The sequence below is a fragment of the Sturnira hondurensis genome, unplaced genomic scaffold (assembly GCF_014824575.4).
Source record: "Sturnira hondurensis isolate 20B ecotype Veracruz unplaced genomic scaffold, ASM1482457v3 Scaffold0001304, whole genome shotgun sequence".
Lineage (NCBI taxonomy): Eukaryota > Metazoa > Chordata > Mammalia > Chiroptera > Phyllostomidae > Sturnira > Sturnira hondurensis.
The window spans coordinates 6771093-6794340 of record NW_028073935.1 but is presented as its reverse complement, the minus strand read 5'-3'; the positions used below and the strand labels follow the sequence as shown (position 1 = coordinate 6794340).

The window sequence follows — 23248 nt, the reverse complement described above, 5'->3', positions numbered from 1 at the left end:
TTCCCTCTAAAGATAAAGAAGATAACACTAGTCATTTAAAAAATGTATTTCAGTATTTAGAAAAAATTTTAATCCTCACTTGAGGACATTTTTTCATGGCTCTTAGAGAGAAAGGAAGGCAGACGGAGAAAGAGTGAGATAAGAGGGAAATAAACAGCAATGTGAGAGAAACATCAATTGGTTGTCTTCTCACATATTCTCAAACCAGGGAGCAAACATGCAACCTGCATATGTGTATTGACTGGGAATTGAACCCACCAACTCCCTGCTATGGGATGACAATCCAACAAATTGAGCCACACCCGCCAGGGCTCTTCCAGCATTTTTTTAGAGTAAAATTGGTTGTTAGATGAATTTTCTTCAACCTTCTCATTTGTCAAATCCCTATACATCCTTTAAAATCCAAGCTAAACATTACGTTCAAGTAACAGGTTAGTGAATTGTTTTCCTTTGGTACCTTAATCTTATGGACACAAATCACTTTAGAGTTTATCATATTGCTGGGTGATTTTTGCATATGTTGTTCATTAAACTGTGACTGATCTTGAAAACTAGAATCTTCTTTTTTAATTTTTTAAAGTTTTAAAAATATTTAGTGATTTTAAAGAGAAAGAAAGATAGATAGAAAAAAGAAACTATCAATGTGAGAAACGTTGATTGGTTGCCTCCCATACATGCCCCAACTTGGGAACAATCAAATACACAATCTAAATATGTGGCCTGACCAGAAACTGAACCCCCAACATTTTGGTGTATGGGATGATGCTCCAACCAACTGAACCATACTGGTTAGGTCTGGAATTCTTTTTTGTTTGTTTGTTTTAAAGATTTAATTAATTTATTTTATAGAAAGGGGAAGGGAGGGATAAAGAGAGAAAGAGAAACATCAATGTGTGAGAGACACAATTTCCTCTTGTATGCCCCTTCTGGGGACCTGGCCTGAAACCCAGTCCTGTGTTCTGACTGGGAATCAAAACAGAACACTTGGATTAGTAGGCCAGCACCCAATCCAATAAGCCACACCAGACTTGGATTTCTTTGTTAATAGCTTTCTGCCCACTCTCTGACACATGGTAGAAATTTAAACAATTCCTGGTGAGAGTAGAAGAGAAGGAGAAATCCTATCATAGATTACTTTAGCCCAGAAAAGTGCATTGCACACAATAGCTATAAATAATTCAATACATAGTCCATCATTGTATAATTCCTATTTGATTATTTAATATAAAATATATTTTTAAAGTTGAACAGGAGCACTAAGACAGAGAATTGAACAGAAGAAAGTTGAAGACCATCTATTACCAGCATAAAATGGTTTTAAGACTTTCCATAATATGTGAGAAGTGACAACTGAATAATGACTAAATACTGTTGTTTTAGATGGGGACATTAAAAACCATTATGGCTAAGTAAATACCTAAAAGAGGCACAAATAGCTAATATTTACCTGACAGCATAAGGATGAACACTAAGTAAATAAGAAACTTATGTTATATTCATTTCTTTTGCCAAGGAATTTAAAAAAGAGAATGATGATTGATTGAAAATCTAAGCCCTTTTTCAGGCACCTCATTCGAAGTAATAAGAAAATAGATGGGTTTAAAGACATGAAAAAAAAGTGTTGTTTTATCATTTCTGCATGTTTGTCAAGAGATTAATGAATTAATTCTTAATTTAAGCCATAAAGTAAAATTAATTAAACCCCAAGCCATTATTTTTAGCTTTTTTTCTATTGGTTAAAATGTAAAATGTGAGTGACTAAGCCTAACAGGCACCCCACAGTCAGAGGCAGGAGGAGATGGACCTTACCAGGGTGACTTTAGAATTTTTACTAACCTGCCCTCGGGCCCAGTGCTGGCCTTGGTGGCATTCCCATGCTCATCAAAGTCCAGCAGACACAGCCATAAACTGCAGATAGCTTGTAGTTCCAAACAGATCACCAAGGGCCAGTCAGAAGCAACATCTTGTATTGGTCTGCACCAGAGTCTCTCCCAAGAGGCCCAGAAACAGCACACCCAGTGTCCAGATTTAGACCACATCAGAAGAGGATCCAATAATCTTCACAAACAGTTTATCCAAAGGGTTGATCTCAGCTGGCACCAATCTCTGTGATTCAAATTCCACTGTATAAGATTAGCATTTGCACCAGAGCTCACCAACCATAGTTAGGATTGAGACTCACAATCAGCCAGTCTAAAAGCATGCACAGGCCAATAGTAATCAAGATTCAATTGAAACAGGAGGGCCCACATAACCCCAAAAAGGAATCCTGGAATATCCAGCTCAGATGATCAAGGAAACTATGACACTAGACCCTCCAAAACTATGACACTAGACCCTCCAAAACACATACTGCATAAAGCACCCCACAAAGACCAGAAATCATAGCAGATATATGTAATACACATTTAAAAAAAAAACAGAACAAAGCAACAAATATGGGAGGACAAAGAAACAGGCCCCAAGTGAAAGAAATATCCATAAGACAAAATAAACAAAATGGAGGCAAACAATTTATCAGACATGGAGTTTAAAATAATGGTTATAAGGGTGCTTAATAGAACGAATAGGAAATAAATACAATTAAAAAGAACCAATAAAAAACGAAGAATACAACATCTAAAATGAAGAATGCACTGAAAGGAATAAACAGTAGATCAAATTAAGCAGAGGATCAAATCAACAATTTGGAAGGAAAAGTAGAAAAAAATACCAAGAGAAGCAAAAAGAAAAAAATAAAATGAAGATAGTTTAAGGGGTATTTGAGACAATATGAAGTGTAGCAACATCTGCATTTTAAGGGCACCAGAAGGAAAAGAGAAACAACAAAGGACTGAGAACTTATTTAAAAAACAATGACCAAAATCCACCCTAATCTAGTGAGTGAAAAAACACACAACTCCAGGAAGCACAGAAAGTCCAAAAAAGATGGACCAGAAAGAATAACAACCAAATATATCACAATTAACATGGCAAAAGTTAAAAACAGGGCATCTTAAAAAGCTACAAAAGTAAAACAGTCAGTTACTTACAAGGGAGCTCACATAAGAATTTCAGCTAATTTCTCAGTAAAAACATTTCAAACCAGAAGGGATGGACATAAAATAGTCTAGGTGATGAAAAGCAAAGACCTACAACCAAGACTACTTTAACCAGCAAGGCTTTCATTTAAAATTGAAGGAGAAATAAAGAGCTTATTAGACAAGAAAAAGCTAAAGGAGTTTGTTACCAGCAAACCAGTATTATAAGAAATATTAAAAGGCCTGCTTGAAGGAGGAGGGGAAGGAGGAGGCAGAAGAGGAGAAGAAGAAGAAGAAAAAAGAAAGAATAATAATAACAACAACAAAAACAACAAAGGAACATAGAACAACTGTAATAGCATAAACAATAAAATATTTAAAATGAATTACAATAAATACATACCTATCAATAATCACTTTAAATGTAGATGGCCTAAATGCTCTTAAAATGTTCCAATAAAAGGATATACAGTAGCAGAATGGATAAAAAATAAGATTAAATGTATATATTCTACAAGAGACTCATCTGAAAATAAAAGATGTGCACACACTAAGAGTAAAGGAATGGAAAAAGATATTTCATACAAATGAAAAGAGAAAAAAGTTGGAGTAGCAATAATTGTATCTGACAAAGTAGACTTTAAAACAAAGGCTATTAATTGATTATAAAGGTCTGAGTTTATTTCTGGGCTCCCTATTTTGTCCTTTGATCTAGTGCCTGTTTTAGTTCCAGTACCATGTTGTTTTGATTACTATGACTTTGACCTTGTAGTATAGTTTGATATTACATAGCATGATGCCTCCAACTTTGATCTTCTTTCTCAGCTGTTGCTATGTGGTTAAAAACTTTTAACCTCAACTTTTGTGGTTAAAAAAATCATTGAAATACTTGTTCTAGTTCTGTGAAATACAACATTGGAATCTTGATAGAATTGCATTGAATCTATAGATTGCTTTGGGTAGCACAGTCATTTTAATGATGTTAATTCTTCCTATCCATGAACACAGCACCTGCTTCCACTTATTTGTATCTTGTTCAGTTTATTTTTTTCAGTGTATTATAATGTTCAGAGTACAGGTGTTTTACATCTTTGGTTAGATTTATACCTAGCTATTTTATTATTTTAAAAGCAATTATGACCACAATTCTTTTCTTAAATGCTCTTTCTGTTTACTCATTATTGGCATATAAAAATGAGAACAATTTCTGGATATTAATTTTCTCTCCTGCTATTTTGCTGAATTTCTTTTTCAGTTCTAAGTAGTTTCTTGGTGGCATCTTTTGGGTTCTCTATGTACAGTATCATATGACCTGCAAAGAGTGACAGTTTTACCTCTTCCTATCCAATTTGGACGCTTTTAGTTCTTCTTCTCTGATTGCTATGGCTATGACTTCCAGTATTATGTGTAAAAAAAGGGAGATGAAAGTGGACATACCTGTTTTGTTCCCAGTCTTAAGGGGACTTTGTGTAAATTTTGCCCCTTGAGTATGGCAGGGGTTCATCATATATGACCTTTATTATACTTGGGTAAATTATTTCTATATTGCTTTGCTAGAGTATTTATTATAAATAGATTCTGCATTTTAATATAACAGAGGAAGCAAGTACATGCAATGGGCTAGAGATAGCTAATTCAATAAATAGTGTTGGGAAAATTGGTCATATATGTGAAGAAAACTGAAACTAGACCACCTTCTTATACCATACACAAGAATATATTCAAAGTAATTTAAAGAAAAATATTAGATTGAAATCACAAAAATCCTGGAAGAAAACATAGGCAGTAAAATCTTGGACATTCCTCATAGCAATATTTTATTTGATATATCTTCCCAGGCAAGGGGAAGAAAAGAAAAAAAAGAAAAGAAAGAAATGAGACTACATCAAACTAAAAGGTTTTTTTGCACAGCAAAGGAAATTATCAACAAAATAAAATACAACCCATGGAATGGGATAACATATTCATCAATATATCCAGTAAGGGGTTATTTTCCAAAATTTATAAAAAGTTACAAAACACAACACCTAAAAACTAAATCCAATTAAAAATGGGCAAAGGACCTGAGTAGACACTTCTCCAAAGAGTACATACAGATGACCAATGGACATATGAATAGATGCTCAACATCACTAGTCATCAGAGAAATGCAAATTAAAACCACAATGAGATATCATGTCATGACAGAATAACTATCACCAATATATCAACAAACAACAAGTGCTAGCAAGGATGTGGATAAAAGGGAACCCATTTATACTGTTGATGGAAATGCAGATTGGGGCAACCACTGTAGAAAGCAGTATGGAGATACCTCAAAAAATTAAAAATAAGTCTGCCTTTTGACTCAATATATCCAAAGAAATTCATAACATTAACTTGAAAGAACATAAGCAACCCTATGTTCATTGCAGTATTATTTACAATCACCAAGATGTGGAAGCAGCCCAAGAGTCCATTATTAGTTGAGTGGATAAAACAACTATGGGACATTAGTACAATGGAATACTACTCAGCCTTAAACAAGAAGAAAATTTTATCCTTGTTGCAATATGGATGGATATAGAGAACATTACGCTAAGTGAAATAAGCCCATCAGAGAAAGACAAATACCATATGATTTCACACATATGTGAAATCTAATGAACAAACTGAACTAACAAGCAAAATAGAGGAAGACTTATAAAATATAGAGCAGAATGACAGCTAATGTTTGGAGATGGTTAGGGAGTCGAGGGATTGAGAAAATGGACTCATGGACATGGACAACAATATGGTGATTGCAAAGGGGAAAGGGGCATGAGGAGGTTAAATGGCAATGGAAAAACACATAAAAATTTTTAAAAAATCTAAACTTATTATTACCATACAATCTAGCAGTCATACTGGTTGGGATTACCCAAAGAAGTTGAAAACATACTTGCACATAAACACCTTTACACAACATTTATAGCTACTTTTTTGTCCCTGCAAAATCCTGGAAGCAATCAGGATGTCCTTCAGCAGGTGATTGGTAAACTGTAGTCTATCCAAATGATGGGATATTACTCAGTGCTGAAAGGAAGTAAAGAAATGAATAAACATGGAGTAACTTTAAGTGCATGTTACTAAGTAAAAGAAACCAGTCTGAAAGGGCTAGTTTGTGCTTCCAACTATGTGATGTTCCAGAAAATGTGACACTATGGAGACATAAAAGATTAGTTGTTGCCCAGAGTAGAGTGGGGTTGAGGACGAGAAAAATTGGCAGACCACAAAAAAAAATTAGGGCAATGGAAATACTGTGTATGATATCATAATGTCATTTCATGCCACTATATATTCATCCAGACCCATGGAATGTGTAATTCCAAGAGTGAGCTCTAATGTAAACTGTGGACTTTCGGGGATGATAATTGTCAGTGCAGGTTCATCAGTTGTGACAAATGTCCCACTCTGAGAATATTGCTAATGGGGTAGGCTGTGCATAGGTGGGAACAGGGAATGTATGGGAAATTTCTGTGCCTTCTATTCAATTCTTCCTTGAACCCAAAATTGCTCCAAAAAATAAAGTCTTTAAAAAATGAAAAATAAACTAAAAACAAATGCTATATTAAGAAACAAAGAAGGACACTACATAATGATAAAGGGAGCAATCCAACAAAAGGATATAAGCCTTGTAGACTTTTATGCATCAAACTGAAAAGCACATAAGTATGTAAAGCAAATTTTGATGGACATAAAGGAGAGATTGACAGTAATGAAGTCATAGTAGGGAAATGTAGTACCCTATTGATATCAGTGGATAGATCATCCACACAGAAAATCAACAAGGGAACTGTGATCTTATATGGCACACTATATCAGATGTATATTTAATATATATCTTCAGAGAATTTCACCCCAAAGAAAAGGATATATGAGGTCTGTCTGAAAGGTAATCTAGCTATGTAATATAAAAAAATAGATATATTTACTGAAGAATATAAAAGAAATGTTGTACATAGGACAATGATGCCACAGTCCTCTTCAAAGTAGGCATGTTGGGACCTTACACGGTTTTCCCAATTTCATCAGTTGTCCCATTGTATTTTCTGGAGTCTCATCAACAGTCTGAAATCTCTTTAAAGGTGATTTTAGTTTATTAAAAGCAAGTCACAGGACACCACATCTGGGCTGTAGAGGGGCTGTGTTACCTAGGGGATTTGATGTTTCAACAAAAATGTCTTTACAAGATGTGATGCAGGATTGAATGCATTGTCATGATGAAGCTTCCAATCACCATTTTCTCATAATCGTGGTTTTCTGAATCATCTGAATAGTTTCTGTGGAGGAATGTTCAACCTTAAAGAAAAATTTGATGCGGATTCATTGCTCTAGTTGCTCAGTCATTTTGAATGTGATGACCACTCAGCACACATGCTTATTCAATGGCATCTACTGCCCCCACTGACTAGTACAATGAGGTTGTCATTGTTTATCCATGTACATTCCAGTCCACTCTTCTTGGCTGCCAGTTTACATTGATGGTGTGCAAACTATTCTTATTGTATTAACAACAGCTGGATTTTTCCATACAAACCTCATATATTCTTTTCAAATGCACATGGAATATTTTCTAGGACTGACCACATGTTAGATCACAAAGAAAAAATCAATAATTTAAGATGTCTGAAGTCATATAAAAATCATATAAGACATCTTCTCTGACCATATTATGAATATAGAAATAAACCACAAGAAAAAAACTAAAATCACACAAAGACATGGAAGCTAAAAAATATGCTACTAAACAATGAATGGGTTAACAATGAGATCAATGAAGAAATCAAAAGATACCACAAAACACATGAAAATGAGTACACAACAATTGAAAATCTATTGAACACAGCAAAAGCAGGTCTAAGAGACAAATTCATGTCATTTACTAGACTATTTTAAAATAAGAAAAAATATCAAACAGTTTAACTTCACTTTTAAAGTAATTTGGAAAAGAATAATAAACAAAGCTCAGAGTGAGTAGAAGAAAGGAAATAATAAAGGTCAGAAACAAAATACATTCTAAAAAATTACAAAAGATTAATAAACCAAGAGTTGGTTCTTTGAAAAGATAAGCAAGATTTAAAAAAAACTTATCCAACCCCCTGGCAATGGGCGAGGACACACCTGATTGGTGGTGTTGCTCTTATATCAGTCAGGGGCAAAGTAGTTGTACAGTCCTTGGTTCATCCTAGCTTGTTGCCTACGTTGGTGGCCAGAGCTGGTTCACGCCTGAGGCACATTAAAAAAAATACTTATCCAGCCTTGGCTGGTGTGGCTCAGTAGATTGAGTGCTGGCCTGCAATTCCCAGTTGGGGCACATGCCTGGGTTGCAGGCCAGGTCCCCAGTGGGAGGCATGTGAGCGGCAACCACACATTGATGTTTCTCTCCCTCTCTTTCTGTCTCCCTTCCCCTCTCTCTGAAAATAAATAATAAATTAAATCTTTTAAAAAAGAGAAAAGAAAAAACTTATCTGGGCACATCAAAAACCTAGAAGACCAAAATAAATAAAGTCAGAACTGAAAGAGGAGGTGTAAAAACTGTTACCAAATAAATAAAAGAACTGTAAGAAAATATTATAAATAACTATATGTCAACATATTGGACAATCTGAACAAAATGAATAAATTCCTAGAAACAAATTCTTCTAAAACTGAATCAGGAATAATCAGAGAATCTAAGTACTCAGATTACAACTAGTGAAATTGAAGCAATATTAAAACAAAACCCAACAAACAAAGTCCTAGTGAACTTTACCGAACATTCATAGAACTAACACCTATTTTTCTCAAAATATTCCAAAATATTCAAGAGGAGAGAGGACTTCCATGTTCATTTTATGAGGCCACCATTATTCTAATTCCAAAACCAGATAAAGACACTGCAAAGAAAGAAAATTATAAACCAATGTCTGTGACAAGTAAAGATCCTAAATTCCTTAACAAAATACATTTAAAAATCACACACCATGTGTGATTTATTGATTTATGGATGTTGTTAAATCAAATAAATCAATAAATATAATGTATCATATTGACAAAATGAAGGATAAAATCTACCTGATCATATCAATACATGCAGAAAAATAATTTGATGAAATCCAGCATTCATTTATAATAAAACTCTCAGAAAAGTGGGGATAGAGGGAACATAGCTCAATATAATAAAGACCATATATGCTAAATCCACTGCCAAAATCATACTCAATGGGCTAAAACTAAAAATGTTTCCTTTATGATTAGACAAGCCAGGGATGTCTGCTTTCACCGCTCTTATTCAAAGTAGTACTAGAAGTCCTAGCCATAGCAATCAGATAAGAAAGAAGAAATAAAAGTTTAGAGAGGAAGAAGAAAAACTGTCACTGTTTGCAAATGACATGTTACTGTGTATAAAGAACCCTAATATTCCACCAAAAACTACTAGAATTGATAAATTAATTCAAGGAAGTAGCAGGATACAAAATAAACATTCAGAATTCAGTTGTATTTTCCTATATTGATAATGAACAAAGAGGATGTGAAAGAAAAAAATCTCATTTACAATTGCTTCAAAAAGAATAAGATTCTTAGGAATATATTTAGACAAGTATGTTAAAAGTCTATACTTCTAAAATTATAAGGTATTGAAGAAAAATATGGTATATATACACAAGCAGAAGTATACACCCTATTCATAGATAGAAATGATTGACATCATTAAAATATTCATACAACCCAAAACAATCTATAAAATCATTGTTCTTAAGATATCATCCTATTAAGACATCAATGATATTTTTCACAGAACTAGGATAAATATTCCAATTTTTTTATAGAACCACAGAAGACCCTGAGTAGCTACAGAAATCTTGAGAAAAAAAAGTTGGAGGAATCACACTACCTGGTATCAAACTATTCTACAAGGTCCTAGTATGCAAAACAGCATGGCATCAGCATAAAAACAGACATATAGACCAGTGGAACAGAATAGAGGGTCCAGAAATAAACCCACAGTTTTATAGTCAATTAGTTCTTGATGACAGAGGCAAAAACATATAATTAAGTAAAGACTGTTTCTCCAATAAATGGTGTTGGAGATATTGGACATATACATGCAAAGAAATGAAACTAAGCCATTGTCTTATACCATACAGAAGAATGGATTTGATTTGAAATGGATTGAAAATTTACATGTTAGATTCAAAACCATAAAAATCTTGGAAGAAAACAAAAGCAGTAAAATATTGGGCATTTCTCATAGCAGTATCCTTTCTGATATACCTCCTCAGGTAAAGGAAACAAGAGAAAAATGATCAAATGGGACTACCTCAAACTAAAAAGTTTTTGCGCAGCAAAGGGAATCATTACCAAAATTAAAAGACAGACCATTGAATGGGAGAATGTATCAGCCAATGGTACTTCTGATAATAGGTTAATAGCAAAAATGTAGAAAGAACTTATAAAACTCAACACTAAAAAAACCCTATCCAATTTTTTAAAAATGAGCAAAGGACCTGTATAGACACTTCTCCAAAGAAGACATATAGATGGCCTAAAGGCATATAAAATATGCTCAGGTAATCTCCAGGTAAATGCAAATTAAAACCACAATAGGATACCATCTCACACCTGTCATAATGGCTATCATCAATAAATCAACAAACAACAACAAGTGCTGGTCTGGATGTTCAGAAAGGGGGATGCTTTTGCATTGTTGGTGGGAATACAGACTGGTGCAGCCACTGTGGAAAGCAGTATGGAGATACCTCAAAAATTAAAAATGGAACTATTACCCAGCAATTCCACACTTGGGAATTTATCCAAAGAAACCTGAAACCCTAATTTGAAAAAAAAATAAGTGCCCTCCTATGTTCATTGCAGCATCATTTGCAATATCCAAGATTTGGAAGCAGTCCAAGTGCTGATTAGTAGATGAATAGATGAAAAAGCAATGGTATGCCACGGCTTGTGTGTCTCAATGGATTGAGTGCCAGCCTGTGAACCAGAGGGTCATCAGTTTGATTACTGGTCATGGCAGGTGCCTGGGTTGAGGGCTGAGTCCCGGGTAGGGGGCGTGCAAGAGGCAAGCATGCATTGATGTTTCTAAGCCTCTCTTTCTCCCACCCTCCCTCTATAAAAATAAATAAATAAATAAAATCTTTTAAAAAGAAAGAAAAAACAGTGGTACATTTATACAGTGGAATACTACTCAGCTATAAAAATAAAAAGAAATATTACCTTTTGAGACAGCATAGATGGACCTGGAGAACATTATGCTAAGTGAAATAAGTCATTCAGAGAAAGACAAGTACCTTATGATTTTACACATATGTGAAATTTAACAAAAAAATTAATTAAGAATCAAAATGGTAAAAGATGTACAGAAAACAAGCTGACAGCTTTTTTTTTCTGGGGAGGAGCTGAATTGGAGGAGTCTTGAGGAACTGAGCGAAAAAGAAAAATCAGTAAAATAAAATAAAATGTAACATGTGTGTGTTAAATGAAATGAACAAAATTCGCATATAGCAGCTTTTCCATTATACTTATTTTGACTACTTGAATAAACAAATCGCATAAGTTGGTATTTCTGCATGACAATAATTATGAAGGTGAAATAGATCAACCAACATTCATATGCAGATAAATGCTAAGATGAACTTGTGTTGAGTTATTTGCATAACTTTTGACCTGCAGAAGCCACTTCTCTCCAAAAGGAAACCATTTCCAGTTCTTACCTAGAAAACACCTTCCAATACTTACAAAATAATAATATGCAATTTAATAAACCTCACTTTAAGAAAAACTCAACTGTAAAAATAGAGTATTAGAGAAAACATAAGTAAATGGGTATTTTCTTACATTTCAAAAGAAAATAAATTAACAGTATTTACACCAAAATATGTATATTATATGATTTATATAATGATAAACATATTAACTACTAACACAAATATGGTTTGATTTGACATAAAAATCAACATAATTTCTCAGGAACACATTTATTGTACATAATCTATATATCAACATTTAAGATTTGATCCATTAAGGTACAATTATTAAAAGCTCACAACTGTCTAATGTTGTGATTCTTAATGTGAGGACAAAATAAGTGTGTAGTCTCCTAATTTAAGGACTTTAAGTGTGAAGTGAGGTATGTGTAACAATGAGAGAAATTATGAAGACTCTTTCATTTGCATCAGTGGAATGTATTTACTTGCTTATTTGGGCTTATCAACAACTACATATTAACCATCTATGTGAAGTATGAGTTGTGTGTGTGGAGGGGTTGGAATGAGGCTCAGGGTAGAGCTACTGATATCTACTAAACTGCTCTTTGGTGCCCTATGAAGTCTTGTTTATTTCTTTAATCGACACAGATCTCTATGCAGAGACATTACAATTCTCATTTTAAACAGGATGCATATGAAACTCAAAGAAGATAATTAATTAGTAGTATCAAGGACAAGATTGAATTTCTAATCCGTTCAGAGATCAAAACACTAGGCTTTTCCAAAATCTGGAAATCATCATTATCTTCCTCACCATCAAACTTATCTTTCTTGAGGGAATTCTCTGTCTCAGACACTGTGCTAGATGCTTTACATATAACATCTCTTTTAGTCCAAAACTCCTTGAGGTAGTTTCCACTATCTCCATCTTACAGAAGAGGACCAAAACTTCAGTGGCATAAAAAAATCATACATATTTCCCTCAGGTGTTTTTTTCACCATTGGGACTTATCTCCCATCCCTATCCCCAGGTCTGTTTATATTTGCAGCAAATAAATTATACTGTCTACATCAAGGAGCTTCATACCTCCTTCTCTCCCAGTTTACCTTCTGTTTCTTCTCTTATGACAAATTTGGAATAAACTAACTACATAGATACCCTCGTATTGCTCACTGCAGACTGGAACTTATCTTGTAAGCTTCTCTTTGGAATTTCACAAATGAACACTGGGACTTAATTTGCATAATGGTATATGACCTATGTAAAATACAGAGAAATCTCAGTCACTATAGTTCTGTGCTTCTGAACTCATGGGGAGACTTTCAGTCCTTAACTCTATCTCATCTGCATTGTGTCTCTTCAGTCCCATTGTTGGGGGTTGGGATGAGAAGTAAGTTATATTTAAACTTGAGTTGACAAGACCATTGGAGATGATGAATTCAAGGATCTTGCAAGTCAATGTAAAAGGTGATGTTGCCTTGTGGGCACAGACATCACTCTATTAATGGCAGCACATGGGGCAGAGAAAGACTACACTCTGGTCCTAAGTCCTTAGTGAATGAGAATCATAAGAGGCTCATAACGAACAAAGAGAGTGACAGGATTGCATTGGTCACAGAGGAGCACCTTCTATTCTTCAAAGATGGAGCTTTTTACGTAGCATTTCTTCATGTAACCCTTCTTTATTGCATTACATAAAGAAATTCTGTCTTAGAAAATACCATAAGAAGTAGTAAAAGCTCTTTTCTCCTGAGAGGTTGGAAGAGATGTGATGTCCTCTAGAAAGAAGCAGGTTTCCTGCTAAGGTTATAAATTAAAATAAGTATTTAATAAGGAATTTGAGGTGTGAGGAGTACGTTCATCATGAAACAGATATTCCATAGGGTGCTGTGGAATATTTTGAAGGTAAGGAGGAGTATAAGATAGGTCATCAAAAAGTGCACATTTATTTAGCTGGACACAAGTCTACAAGAGTAATTACCTTTTTTCTCCCTTAATGGAAAGGAGGTTGTCAGAATCCTGTGTAGTTGGTTTTGGCCACAGTACTAAGCTTGGAGAGGCTTAAGTATTGTCACTCAGGAGTGTCTTGATTTGTAGAATGGGTCAGCTGTGGTTTGGTGGGCTAATCCCTATACATGCATGCAACTCAGTTACTAAGTTTAGAATGCTGGGAAATTTGGAACAGGATGCAAGACTAAGACATTTAAATATTTATATATTTGTTTGGTTATTAATGTTAGAAAGACAGAGGAAGGGAGAGAGAAACACTAATTTGTTATTCCACTTATTTATGTATTCATTGATTGATTCTTGTATATGCCCTGCCTAGAGATCAAAGTTGCAACGTTGGCATTTCCCTTCAACCAACTAAGCTATCCAGTCAGGGCCAGAAGACAGTTTGGATTTCACTCCAGACCTACAATCCTTCCCTCTCCTGATGACACTGGTATAAAGACAAATTAATGTTGCCATGTCCATTGAATCTCACATTTCTATGAGAAGAGAGAAGGATTTAAAAATATTCTCTACAAAACTTTTCTTTGCCAAACTACACTTTTAACCCAAACAGTTTAATTTACAATCATATTTGGTACAAATAAACAAGCAAAGAAAAAAAAACCCTTGTCTTCTAAAAGGGTTTGGCAAGGACATTTTTCAGAGATGGGAGGGAATGTTGAAAACATTATGAAGTTATTACAATACTAATATGCTATCCCATAGGGATGTCTAATGGTTAAATAGAGAAGTAGGAAGGCTATTTTAGGGGGTAGAAAACAATCTTTTCTCAGTAAATGTTCCTTGCTTCATCCAGACAACACAGTTTATAATCTAACAGTGTCTTAGCTCTCAAAAGATATTGCTTGTTTCTTTTTCACTAAGCAGAGTGGCTATACAGCCTCCTGGAGTTTCCAGGGAGCCTCTGTTAAGTGCAGTGTATAAGTACGTGTTCCACATGAACCTTGGGGGTACAGAAAGACTTTGTGCCACTTTGTGCCACTTTGTGGCAGCTGCCACAGACAAATGAGGGAAGGAGCTTAACCCCAGAAAATATTTGTTTCTACCAAATTATTGAAGAAAATCTAAAGGAACTGTGTCTTCTCACTCCCTTCTCTCCTGATTTACAGAGATCAAATTTACTGTATGTTCAGCTTCTTTCTTTCATTATTTTTCTTTGTCTCTCTTTTCATTTATTTCCTCTCTCTGTCTCTTTCTCTTTCTGTTTCTAAGTAACATACAGCTGAAATCAGTGTGAAAGTGTTGAAATCATGTTGTCTTACTGGTATATCCATTAGAAGGGCTGAAGATGTTTTCTTTATGAAGAAAGTAGTTATGCAAGCATTGCATATTGATGTACTGTTTGGCAGCATAGAATCTTTAAATTCTATATCCCCAGTCTTCTTTCATCACTTAGCTATCTTAACTCACCCACATGTCTTCCTGTAACTCTAGAGGCAGGAAGACATGTGGGTGAGTTACATCTGTCACATCTTCCCTTGCTTCATGCTGAGGCTTTGCTTAAAATGAATAGACCCAGAGAAACACATATTAACACACACACACACAAATCACACACATATGCAAGCAGCACTCTTTGCTACTTTCAGTTTAGAACTCTAAATAATTATATATTAACAAAGTGAGCATATGCTGTAATTTAAAATGTTTAATTGTATGCTTTGGAAATTACTACCAGGGTTGGCAATCTCTATCAGTAACCTAGTCAAAGTTTCTTTAATTACACGGAAGAGAGACCAAAACAACCATTAGTTACTAACATTTATTGGAGGCTTACTATTTGATAGCAGTGCTTACTATATGCACCCATTTAATCTTCACTACAACATTATGATTCAGGTCCTCTTGTTAAATTCACTTTAGAGATGAAGCAGCTATGGCAGGATCAAATTAATAACCTGATCAAGGTAACACAGGAAGTGAGAGAGCCAGCATTTGAATTCAGTTAGTCTGAGGATATCAGAATCTCACAAAAATTAAAAGAGGCAAAATAAAGTGAAACCAAGCTTCATGGGATCTTTAAAAGAGATCAGAGCTATTATTTTCTTATATAGCACCAATTTTCCTGCTTACCCATTTGCCATGGAATACAATGCTTGCTCCAGCTCCGAAGGTTACATGAATTTTTATAACTCTAGACAGGGTTGAATAGCATCCCACCAAAATAATGTCCACCCAGACTTGTAAATGTGAGCTTGTTTGGAATAGGGTCATTTGTATACTCTGTGTAGTTGTCTATCCATTTTCAGGACTGCCCCAAGACTCATCATTCCAGAAGCAAACACATGCATTATAACTGGAGGGCATCATGCTAAGTGAAATAAGGCAGGTGGTGAGGAAAAATACCATATGATCTCACCTTTAACTGGAACATAATCAACAAAAGAAAAAAGCAAACAAAATGTAACAGAGATTTTGAAATTAAGAGCAATCTAACAATAGCCAGAGAGGAGTGGGGAGGGAACAGTGGGGAGAAGGGTTTTCAGGAACTATAAAGACAAAACCAAGGGGGAGGGTGGAAGCAAGGGAGGGAGGTAGGTTTGGCTGGGGTGGGGGGTTGTGGTGAGGAGAAAATGAAGACAACTATAATTGAACAACAATAAAGTAATTTTTAAAAAAGAAACTACATCAACAGAATACTAAAGAACAGGGTACCTCCTCTTTTCCCTCAGAGGTAACGTTCCTGCTGAGATGTCTCATTCAGAGATTTCTCTGTAGTTTATACCTTTAGTCCAGCTCAGGCTCATTGAATAGTAAAGATTCATTTTCATTAAGTCAGGTTAATCTTCATCATAGCTGAAAAATGACCCCTGACTAGGTAATCTGTCTAAATAAGAAGAAAATATTGAGCTATAAATCTATTCTTAAAACCACGAAAGTGCAAAACCAAGGAATCAAGAAAATGGAATTCAATGACTGTAAACTAGTTAGTGTAAGATATATGAAATTTTGCATAGTGAATCAATCTGTTTCTGGATAGAATTGCATGTAAACCATCTCTAAATAACTGATAACTCTATTCTGTATATTTTATACTATAGTGTCTAGAAACTTTCATGTTAAGGATTTCAAATTATTCACCATTATATCTTAAAATATGATGCTTTAGTTTACTGTTGGGGGAGGTAAATAATGGCTAGCTGCTATCTTCAGAGTAAAACATCAACTCTAAATGAAGTTTGGTCATTATTTTTATCCTTCAATCACCAGGAGGGTTGAGTCGTACAGCCACCCTTACAGGAATAACCTTCCATTTATCTTTGCTGGTATTACCTCTTGTTGTGGACCTCTGCGTGGTTTCAGGAACTGTAACTACCTCCCATGGCTAAGGATGAGTGAGTGATCTCTGGAATGGGAGCCACAGAAGACAAAGCTTGTGTATTACAACCTGTGTATCACAACCCAATAAAAGCCCCTGGAGGAAGGGGCTCAAGGCCTTTTTCCCCTGAGAAACTGGCCATCTCTCCTTCCCAAGCAGATCATGTCTTGTTTACTTTCATCTGTGGCAGATGGGGGGACTTGTGGAAAGAGTCGCCCCAACAACCTCTATTTTTTTTTTACTATGGGATTATTAAAGCCTGTCTTCTTCAACTTCCCAGGATAATTCTAGATGACTGCCTAAGAGAGACAAGGTGAAGAGATGACTGCTATTATTTCTAGTTTTGCCATTAACTAAGAGATGGGTGTCTCTAGGACTGAAATACAAACTTAGTGGGAGCCCTAAAAAGGATAAAGCTTTGGAATGAGAAGAGATGTGTATTGAAACTATTAATTAAAATTTATTAAGGCAGTCAGAATCTCAGGATATTGTATAAACTGTAGTAAAATATAACTCAAATAGCAACTTAATGAATATTTGAGGAAAGTTAAGATTCATTTATAAAAAGCTACACAGGAGAAAGAAAACCGTGGTAAGAAAAGGTGTGGACATCAAGAGGTAGAAGTCACTTAGACTTCAAGAAATAATTGTAAAATCAGCCTAATGAGTTTAAAAAACAAAAGAAGTTCTGCATGTGGACCAGAAAGTCATCACTGTGACACAATCCTTTTGAATCAACAGCACTTGGTATAGTGTCTAACATGTAGTGTATGCTCATTACTAGTTTATACATAACTCCATGAGCTATATGTCTGCAGTATGGAGAGGCAATGCTGCCTGAGACAGATTATCTGAAGATGTAGAAACTGATAAACAGAAACCTCATTTAAAATGAAGTCAGGAGGCCAGAAGGGGGAGCTCTTATGTCCTACACTGATCTCTAAGGCCAAAAGGAAACAAGTGTTTATAATAGCTCTCCCAACTTCCTCTTCTCTATAAAAGTGTTTCCCCTTTAGTTTCTTAGTACTTGCATGTGTTTTGCCATTAGACCACATGGCTTGAATTGCAATTTTTTGTTGTTCCTGAAAAAAAAATTGCTAGAGAAATATCTGGCTGCCTAATTGATTAAGGTCAACATAATCTGGTGCCCCCTATTGGAATATAGAGAAGACCCCTGTCAACTCCAAGGCTGGTGAACAAGCTGGTGCAATAGCCATGGAGCATACCGCTCCACTGAGGAGTTAAGAGTTTGAAGGTAAGTCTTTTCCTTGGATGGGAGCTCCTACTCTTTTTGCATTTTGACTTTTTTTAAATATGAAAGATGCTGCTTTTTAAAAAAGTTTTTTATTTATTTATTTTCAGAGAGAAGGGAAGGGAAGGAGAAAGAGAAGGAGAAAAACATCAATGTGTGGTTGCCTCTCACGCAGCCCCAACCAGGGACCTGGCCCACAACTGAGGCATGTGCCCTGACTGGGAGTCGAACCAGTGACCTTTTGGTTGGCACGCCCTCACTCTATCCACTGAGCCACACCAGCCAGGGAGACATTGTTTATTTGGCATCTGATTTAAATTTTCATACTTTTCTAGTTGAGGCCTTATTTGTTTGTGAGTCCTCCATTGGCATATTGGCCTTCCTTCTTTGGGACCATGTTGTTCTGTGAGAACTGTGCTCCTCAGTATTCAGCCATATTCCTTTGCTACCAGTCTGTCCCATTGGAAATATGCTATTTAGCCTTCAGCATAACTTCTTTGGGATCATAGGTATTCTTCTGGAATTGTGTTAATGAACCTTTTATCCAACTCCTTTTGGGAGTTAGACTGTCCCATTGGAAATATAGAGTTCAGTCTTTGACCTGATCCATCAGGATTTTCCCACTGTAATTTTACTGGTGTTTTTGCCTGGAAAGTGTTTGGGCTTTTGCTCTAGGAAGGAAAAACAAACAAACAAGAACAAAACAAAACAGACTATTTCTCAGAAGTGGGATCTCAATTACCCAAACATATTGAAGGTTACCCCATTCTTAAAGAATTCCCAGCCAATTTAGTGTTTAAAAACCAGTTTCTCCCCATGTGTATTTCCAAAAAAATGGACTATTTTGACCAAAATTAGTTTAGAATACCAGTGACCATAATAGGGAACTTTTGAATTCTCAAGCTTACCTTTTAAAACTGAATTGGATGACCATAGCTCTGAAATTGGCAAGACTGAAAGGACTGGCTAGGCCATTTTTCTTACACCATATATAATAATAAGTTTAAAATGGATTAATGACTTAAATGTTGACTCAAAAACATAAAAATCTTAGAAAAAAACATAGGCATTAGTTTTATGACCATTTCTTGTACCAATATTTTTTTCTGATATATTACCTCAGTCAATGGGAACAAAAGAAAAGTAAAACAAATAGAACTACACCAGACTAAGAAATCTTTGCACAGAAAAGGAAGGCATCATCAAAATGAAAAGAGAGCCCTGGCTGGTGTAGCTCAGTGGACTGAGCGCGGGCCTGTGAACCACATGATCGCGGTTCGATTCCCAGTCAGGGCACATGCCTAGGTTGCAGGCCAGTTCCAGGCAGGGGACTCATGAGAGGCAACCATACATTGATATCTCTCTCCTTCTCTCCTTCCCTTCCTCTCTAAAGATTAATAAATAAAATCTTTTAAAAATGAAAAGACAATTCCCTGAATGGTAGAACCTATTCTCCAATGAAACATCTGATAAGGGGTTGATATCCAAAATTTATAAGGCACTTGTAAACCTCAACACCAAAATATAAACAATCAAATTAAGAAATGGGCAAAGGACCTAAATGGACACTTATCCAAAGACAGTCTACAGATGGCCAATAGACGTATGAAAAGATGTTCAACATCACTAATCATCAGAGAGATGCAAATAAAACCACCATGAGATATCACTTCATACGTCAGTATGATTATCATCAATAAATCAACAAACAACAAGTGCTGATAGGGATGTGGAGAAAAGGGTGCCTTTATGAATTGTTAGTGGAAATGCAGACTGGTGCAGCACTGTGAAAAAAAGTATGGAGTTACCTCAGAAAAATTAGAACTTCCTTATGATCTAGAAACTCCAGTTGTGGGATTTGTCTAAAGAAACCCAAAACAGTAATTTGAAAAACTGTATGTACTCTTAGGTTCATTGTAGCATTATTTAGAATAGTCAAGAAAACTGAACTTGAACAAGAATTAAATTTAAAAAACAAAACAATAAAATAAAATAAAAAAGATTTGGAAGTAGCCTAGGTACCCATCAGCAGGTGACTGGATAAAAAAGTTGTGATATTTTAACATAGTGGAATACCACTCAGCCATAAAAAAGAAGCAAATCTTACCTTTCAGGACAATGTGAGTGGACCTATAGAGTATTTTGCTAACTGAAATAAGCCAATCAGAGAAAGACAAGTATATGATTTCATTCATATGTGGAATTTAATGACAAAACAAACTGGTAAAAATAGAAACAGAGGTATGGATACATGGAACAGACTAACAGCTGTCAGAGGGAGAAGGGGTTGGAGGTTGGTTGAAGAAGGTGATGGGACTCAGTGAAGAAAAAAATGTATAGACACAGACAACAGTAGGGAAAGGGGGTGGGAGGAGATAGAAGATTGTATAAGAGGGATAAATGGTGAAGGAAGAAGACTTAAATTGGGATGCTGAACACACAATACAGTATACAGATGATGTATTATAGAATTGTACACTGAAAGTTATATAATTTTATTAACCAATGTCACTCCATTATATTCAATAAATAAGTAAGTAAAGAAAGAAAGAAAAATAAATGTATATGGTGAATGGTATTTTGAGGCTTCAATGTTACCAGGAGTCTAAAATTTTCTCTTTTCAAAATAAATGACACTTAGACATATTTTATTTGCTCTGTTTCTGATGGCACTATAACTGAATTAGGGAGCACTGTTGATTGGTCTGTATTGGTCCAGCTGCCATCATCTTTATGGGCAAAATCTTCAAATGATATTGATAAAACCTATACTGCATCTCCTATTAAGATCCAAGCCTCTTTCCAGAATCAAGCAATGCCCCATCCCATAACTAAAGAAGACTTTCAAAGTATAAAGTCCATAATAGAGTATTATAAGAAACAAGGCCTCATAATTCTTTGTATTAGTTCATATAATATTCCTATTTTAACTATTAGAAAACCCAAGGGCCAAGGGTGAAGGTTTTTCCAGAACCTCTGAGCAATACACCACATGGTTTTCCCTCAACACCCTGTTATTCCTAATCCTCATACACTACTATCATCTATTCCAACTGAAGGTAAATTCCTGACTGTAATGGTTTATGTGAGGCATTCTTCAGTATCCCAGTTGATGAAGCTAGGAAAAAGCTTTTTTAATTCACTTGGGAGGAAAAAAATCACCTGGAAAGTAATACCTAAAGGTTTGACTAAGAGTCTTTATTTCTCAAAAATCCCAAAGGCTTATCTGGATAATATAAAGTCTCCTTGGAGCCCCACTTTGCTGCAATACGTGAGTAACTTGAGTTTTTGCAATTCTACCCAAGCCTCCTAAGAAGAAGACAACATCCACTTGCTAACACGTTTCTATTAAGGGATGTGTGGTCACAAGGAAAAATTGCAGTTTGCCAAGACCCAGGTTGAACATTTAGAGCATCGGATATGAGAACACATATGCATCTATATCCAGGCTTCATGGTGTCCTAAGCTTTCTAAAATTGAAAATTAAGAGTTAAATATGAGATTGTCTTGGGCTAGTTGATTATTGCCAAAATTGGATCAAAATTCTCTCTTATGGCCATACCTCTGTGGTTTTACTAAAAACAACCCTAACCAAACTTTAAGGGAAGAAAAGGTTGACATGAGCTTTAAAATCTTAAATGATAGTTTAATAAATTTATTTGCTCTTGAGTATCCCTACTATCAGATTCCCTGTTTTCCCTTTTGTATGTGAAAAGGAAAGGTACTCACCCCAAAACATGAAGACCGCCATTGATCCATAGGGTATTATAGCAAGTGTATTCTGTGGCAACAACACTGTCACCTTAGAGCCTTTACTGTTACTGGTGGATGGGTACATATACTCTTCCCACCCTTTCTCATGAATTGAGGCATTCAACACTCTGTGGGTGAGGCAAGAAACCTGGAGACTTAGTGAATCATGGCTTCTTGGCCACACAGCCACCTGGCCCAGACGCAGTAGAAACCCTGGAAGACACCCCCAGTGTCAGAATGCCACCTCGCTCAGGGGAAGCTGTGATTTGGCCTGAAAGCAGCAGAGCATTGGCCAGGAGATGGCCAAGTCATTGCAGCTGCTGCAAAGTGGCCTTTGGACACAAGGGCAGGGAAGCTAGGTGGCCTTGGGTTACAACAGAGTTAGGGGAGTCTCCCTTACCTGTTGGAATAGTGGCAGGGGGAAGTTCTTACACTGAGCATGAATGGGTGGGACCCGAGTGTGCTAATGGCTATAAAGTTGAATGGATAGTGCCACAAGCAAGCCAAAAGCTAGAAAGATAACTGGGTAGGGAGACAAGCCCTTGCCCCTACCTTTCTGGTACCAGGCTGAGGGTGGGGCCCAGGAAGGCAGACACATATTCCATAGAACTCAGAATGGCAGTTGGAGGATGCTGGCCCAAAGAGGCCTGTGGGTCTAACCTGGAGAAAGAAGTGATTGGTTAGGAAGCAGACCCACCCAAAGTGAGTGAAAGTTTAGGAAGTTAATTGGCTTTCTGAGAAATATCTAGTCCATCTTATACCCAAAAGGAATATAGCCCCAGAGGAACAAAGAAATGCTCTCTCTTTTGCTTGTTCTTCACTTGAGACCTGCAGTTTCCTATTTGTCAGTCACAGATCAGTACCAGCTTTTTCTTACCTGTTGCTCACTGTTTGGGTCCTGAATTAGAATGGTGCACTTGTAACCAAACAACCAGTGGAATCCTAACACTCACCACCAGCAGGCTGAAACTCTGGAGGCAGAGTTTGGTGGAAAGGGGAAGGAATCTTTTATTCAAAGGATATACAAAAGGTAAAAATTTCTTCTTTCTTGCTTTCTTCTACCTAGTATTCCTACCTTTTGTGACAGCATGGTTGAAACTAGAGACTATTATGCTAAGTGAAATAAGCCAGTTGGTGAAAGACAAATGCCATATGATCTCATGG

At 35.9% G+C, this 23248-nt stretch overlaps 1 pseudogene; it reads left to right on the top strand.

The window, feature by feature from the left end:
• Positions 1–8135: 8135 nt before the first annotated feature.
• On the top strand, positions 8136–8280 carry LOC118974259 (uncharacterized; annotated as a pseudogene).
• The last annotated feature ends 14968 nt before the right edge of the window (positions 8281–23248 follow it).